Source organism: Macrotis lagotis, chromosome 1 (assembly GCF_037893015.1).
Source record: "Macrotis lagotis isolate mMagLag1 chromosome 1, bilby.v1.9.chrom.fasta, whole genome shotgun sequence".
In the NCBI taxonomy this organism is placed as follows: Eukaryota; Metazoa; Chordata; class Mammalia; order Peramelemorphia; family Peramelidae; genus Macrotis; species Macrotis lagotis.
This window is the reverse complement of record NC_133658.1, coordinates 865,521,758-865,527,782: the sequence shown is the minus strand read 5'-3', so window position 1 is coordinate 865,527,782 and position 6,025 is coordinate 865,521,758.

Genomic DNA, 6,025 nt, shown 5'->3' with positions numbered 1-6,025 from the left:
AGAAGTTGTTTCAATATTACAGTTGCTAATATTCATGGTATTTACTTCTATTCCTCCCCACTCCCATTCATTCTATTCTTTCTCTCCTTTCACCCTGTCCCCCCTTCTACCATCCCTTTCCTCTCATTTTTCCTCTAGGGGAAGATAGATTTCTATATCCTATTAAGAGTGTATGTTATTTCCTCTCTGAGTCATTTGAAAGCTCAGGCATTCCCCTTCACCTTCCCCCGTTCTACTCTATTGTAAAAGCTTTTTCTTGACTTTTTTTATGTGAAGTATCTTAGCCCATTCTACTCTCCTTTCCTCTCTCCCAGGACTTTCCTTTATCACCCATTGACTCCATCTTTATATTATATTATGCCATTATATTCAATTCCCTCCTGTGCTTTGTTTATATGTGCTTCTTCTAAATGCTCTTATAAATGAGGAGGTTTGTATAAGTTATCAGTACCATCTTCCCTTGCAGGAATACACACAGTTCAACATCATTACGTCCCTCATAATTTATCTTTCCTGTTCTCCCTCTCTATGCTTCACCTGAGACTTGTACTTGAAGATCAAACTTTCTGTCCAGTTCTGATTGTTTCAACAGGAAAGTTTGAAGGTCCCCTGTTTCATTGAAAATCCATCTTTTGGAGCAGCTAGGTGGCGCAGTGGATAGAGCACTGGCCCTGGAGTCAGGAGTACCTGAGTGCAAATCCGGTCTCAGACACTTAATTACCTAGCTGTGTGGCCTTAGGCAAGCCACTTAATCCCATTGCCTTGCCAAAAAAAAAAAAAAAGTAAAAAAAAAATCCATCTTTTCCCCTGAAAGAGGATACTCAGTTTTGCTGGGTAGTTGATTCTCAATTGTAATCCAAGCCCTTTTGCCTTCCTTAATAGCATATTTCAAACCCTATGAGCATTTAATGTAGAAGCAACTGAATCCTGTGTAATTCTGACTGTGGCTCCACAATATTTAATTTGTTTCTTTCTGATTACTTGTAATATTTTCTCCTTGATTTGGAAGTTCTGGAATTTGGTTTAATATTCTTTTGAATTTAATTTGGGGGTGGGCATCTTTTTCAGGATTGGAGGATTTCTTCAATTTCTGTTTTGTACTCTGGTACTAGGATCTCAGGGCAATTTTGCCCAATTATTTTTTTTTTTTAGGTTTTTGCAAGGCAAATGGGGTTAAGTGGCTTTCCCAAGGCCACACAGCTAGGTACTTATTAGGTGTCTGAGACCGGATTTGAACTCAGGTACTCTTGACTCCAGGGCTGGTGCTTTATCCACTGTGCCACCTAGCCGCCCCTACTGCACCACCTAGCCACCCCCATTCAATTATTTCTTGAAAAAATAAGACTAGGTTCTTTTTCTGGTCATGACTTTTAGGTAGCCCAATAATTTTTAAATTATCTCTCCTGGATGTGTTTTCCAGGTCAGTTCTTTTTCCAATAAGGTATTTCACATCACTTCTAATTTTTTGTTCTTTTGGTTTTATTGTTTCTTGATTTCTCACAAAGTCATAAGCTTCCCTTAGCTCAATTCTAAATTTGAAGGAGTTATTTTCTTCAAAGAGCTCTTTTATCTCCTTTTCCAACTAGCCAATTCTACTTTTTAAGGCATTCTTCTCATTTGCTTTTTGTACTGGTTTTTTCCATTTGACATAAACTGGTTTTTAACATGTTATTTTCTACAGTATTTTTGATATCTCCTTCACCAAGCTGTTGACTTGGTTTTCATGATTTTCCTGCATTGTTCTCATTTCTCTTCTCCATTTTTGTCTACCTCCCTTACTTGCTTTTCAAAGTCTTTTTTGAGCTCTTTCATAGCCTAAGACCAATTCCTATTTCTCTCAGAGGTTTTGGATACAGAAGCTTTGACTTTCTCATCTTCTGAGAGTCTATGTTGATCCTCCATGGAACCAAAGTAATTATCCATGGTCAGATTCTTCTTTTTCTGTTGTTTGCTCATTACCTCAGCCTATGACTGATTTACCATACTTCCAAAGCTGTGGGAGGTTTTGGGGACACCCCTAGGGTCCTTAATTCCTCCAATGTTTTATAAGAGGCTCTGACTGCTCTCCTGGCCAATGCTCTGGTCTATGGATGACCACAGGCCCTCCCCTCTGCCCTGGAGCTGTGAGGAGGGTACCTGCTCTGCTATGGCAGTATGGGGCCCCACACTGGCTCCTGGATCTGGGTTTGGGCAAAGCAGCAGAGTCCTGCCCCAGGGATAGAAAGACCTCAACAGTCTCCCCAACCCCTTACCATCTGTGACCTGAGCTGTCTGGAAGCAACTGCTGAGTGACTCCATAGATTCCCAAGACTGCCCTGAGGTCAACACTGGCCTGGGATCCACACTCACTCTGATGTGGCAGAGTTCTTCCCATTGACCCTTTAAGCCATCCCCAGCGATCTCTGGGCCAAGAGTTCTGGAAACTGCTCCCACTGCCATAACCTAGGCACCCCCATGAACCCAGGCACACCACAGGCTGTTCCTGGAAGACTGGAGTTGGTTTGCTCTGGCACTGCATGACTTTTTCCAACCTCTGATTCCAGTGGAACAGACCTTTCCCACCTATCTACCAAGTTGTCTTAGACTGAGAAATTGTTTTACTAAATCTTTCTGTGCATTCTTCCCCTCTGAAATTTGTTTAGAGTCAAAATTTTACAGTTTTTGGACCTTTTTGGAGAAGAGTTTCTGGAAATTTCTACCCTCTCTGCCATCTTGACTCCCCCCCCCCTTCCCACATGAATCCCTCTTAAAGGAGGTCATAAGCTTATGGAACACACTCATGGAAAAATGCTGACAATAACATTTTTTGAAGGTTAGTATAGCTGCATCACCCAAATGACATTTTGTTTTCACCAGTCTATTTTTCTCCCTGATATGCAAAACTCCAAAATAATCATTGTTTTCTCTGACCCCTGATATGTAAGTCAATCAGCGACAGGGAGCCACATAAATGAGAATATAAGAATCCCACCCTCTTTCTGCTGAATGGACCTATGTCTCTATGCTCCCAAACATAACACTATGGGGGCAGCTAGGTGGCACAGTGGATAAAGCACCGGCCCTGGAGTCAGGAGTACCTGGGTTCAAATCTGGTCACAGACACTTAATAATTACCTAGCTGTGTAGCCTTGGGCAAGCCACTTGACCCCACTTGCCTTACAAAAAAAAAGTTCTATTAAAAAAAAAGGTCAAACATAACACTATGCTTATGGAAGCTATACTCTGTGAATGGATATGCCTGAATCATATCAGTTCCCCTTTTCCTCTTTCCCTTTCTCCTCAACTTCTTTTAATAAAGCTTTGCATTGAACTGACTCCCATTATTTTATATGTTATACCAGCATCTGAATTCATTAACTTTCCCGATGTCTCTGACTGGCCACAGATCTTAAAAATAAACTGGGTGCCAGATCAAGGACTTAACCTATTGACAACCTCCTCTCCATTGGTGAAATTTGGTACTTATAGTAGAAAGAAAGAATCAATAGGGAGCTGTACATCTCAAGGAAGCCCCAAATATTACTGATAATTTCAAAATTCTAGTCTGCATGGAGCCAAGATAGCAGAGTAAAGATAAGGACTCACCTGAGTTCTCTCAAATTCCTCTCTAAACAACTCCAAAATAACCCCCAAAACAAATTCTGGAATGGCAGGACCAACAAAATATTGAGGTAAAATAAATTTCCAACCCAAGACTACTAAGGAGGTCCCCAGGATAGGTCCCACTAACTAGGATGAGTGGAGTGTAGGTTGCCCCCAGCAAGCCAGCAGAAAATAGGAACAGGGATCATGGTCACAGTTCCAGGATGATAAAAGATCAAAAGCACACCAGGAGAGCAGTGACCACACCTTTCCTAGATCATACCTCCTTGGAAGAAATGAACACTTATAGACACCCCAGAAAACAATAGCATAAAAAACCTGAAGCTTAGGATAATGTCCCCTCCAAGCTGAGAGCAGAGTCAAATTTTAATATAAAGTAAAAAAATAAGCTGGAAAAATGAGGGAGTGGGAGGGAAGAACATTACCACAGAAAGTTAATATAGTAATAGGGAAAATCAAAATATAAATTCAGAAGAGGAAAATTTCAAAATGACCATATACAAAGCATCAAAAAAGTATGACCTGGTTTCAGGCCCCCCCAAAAGAATTCCTGAAAGACCTCAAAAAGGATTTTAAAAACCAAAAAAGAGGTTGAGTAAAAAATGGGAAAAGAAATAAGAATGATGCAAGAAAACAATGAAAAGAGAGTCAATGTCTTGGAAAAAGAGGCATGAAAATATTCTGAAGAAAATGTCTTAAAAATTAGAACTGGTCCAATGGAAAAGGAGGTACAAAAGCTTACTGAAGGAAGTAATTCCCTAAAAATTAGAATTGGGTCAGTGGAAGTTAATAATTCTGTGAAACATCAAAAGAACTGATGGAATCTGAAAGCAGGTCAAAGTATACTTATTTTTTAATTTTTTCTTGGTGATTTATGGTTCTTGTTTTGGGGCTTGTTTTATCTATTTCCTTTCAAAACATGATTAATATGGAAATATATTTTGCATAATTACACATGTATTTTTCTATATCATGGATTTAGAGAATTTAGAACTCAAATTTTTTAAAAAAATATTAAAAATTATTTTACATATAATTTGAAAAAAAAATTTTAATTCTAGCTTAGGGCTCTTACCTCTTCTCCCAAGCTCACTACCAAGAGCTGCTCCTTCAGTCAGGTTGCATTCCTGAAACAATATGGTGTAAGTCAGAGGCAATAGATTTGACCATATTGGGTACCTGGTGACCAGGGATGCATTCAACTCAAGCAGTATAGATATTGGGGCTATCAATGACCTCTTCATTGATCTCAACCACATAATTTATATGTTTCAATATGATTACACTCATAACAAGTTCAAGGGCACAATCAAGACTGAGAATGGAAATCTGGTGATCAAAGTAAAAGCTATTACCATCTTTTAGGAGCTGGATCCCACAAACATTAAATGGGGAGTTGCTGGAGTCAAGTATGTTATACAGTCCAATGTCTTTACCACCATGGGAAAAAAAAGGCTGGGCTCACTTGAAGGGTAGAGTCATAGGGGTCATTTTTTTCTGCCCCTTCTGCTAATGTCCAAATGTTTGTGATAGGAGTAAACCATGACAAACATAATTCCCTTAAGATTGTCAGTAATGAGGGGCGGCTAGGTGACATAGTGGATAAAGTACCAGCCCTAGAGTCAGGAGTACCTGGGTTCAAATCCAGTCTCAGACACATAATTACCTAGCTGTGCGGCCTTGGGCAAGCCACTTAACCCCGTTTGCCTTGCAAAAAAACCTAAAAAAAAAGATTGTCAGTAATGTTACCTGCACTACTAACTCCTTAGTTTCTTTGGTCAAGGTCATTCATGGCAACTTGGCATTGTGGAAGAACTTATGACCATGGTCCATGCCATTACTATTAAGCAGAAGATAGTAGATGACACCTCTGGCAAGCTGTAGTGTGATGGGCATGGTGCTGCCCAAAATATCATCCCTACTTCCACTAGTGCTGTTAAGGCAGGTTAGGTCATACCTGAGCTGAATGGGAAGTTCACAGGCATGGCCTTCTTTGTTCCTACTCCCAGTGTATGTGCTATAGATTTGCCTGCAGCCTGGAGAAATCTGCCTCTGAAGGGCATCTTGGGCTACAAAGAGGACCACTTTGTATCCTATGACTTTAGCAGTGTCCTTTGATGCTGGCCCTGGTATTGTTCTCAACCACCATTTTGTCAAATTCATTTCATGGTATGACAAGTATACAGAACTGTGTAGTGATATATGATCTTCAAGGAATAAAGAGGAAAGCCATGGATGGATCTTTTTTATGTTTTTTTTTAATATTTATTCTCATTTTGTACAAATAATATTTTTATACATTAATAAAATATTCTTAAGAGTAAATGAAATACCCCCTCCCCCCATATAGACTCGCTTGAGTGATAAAGTAAAGGGGAGAGAAAAAAATTAAAATTAAAAAATAATTGTAGGTATGGCCAGG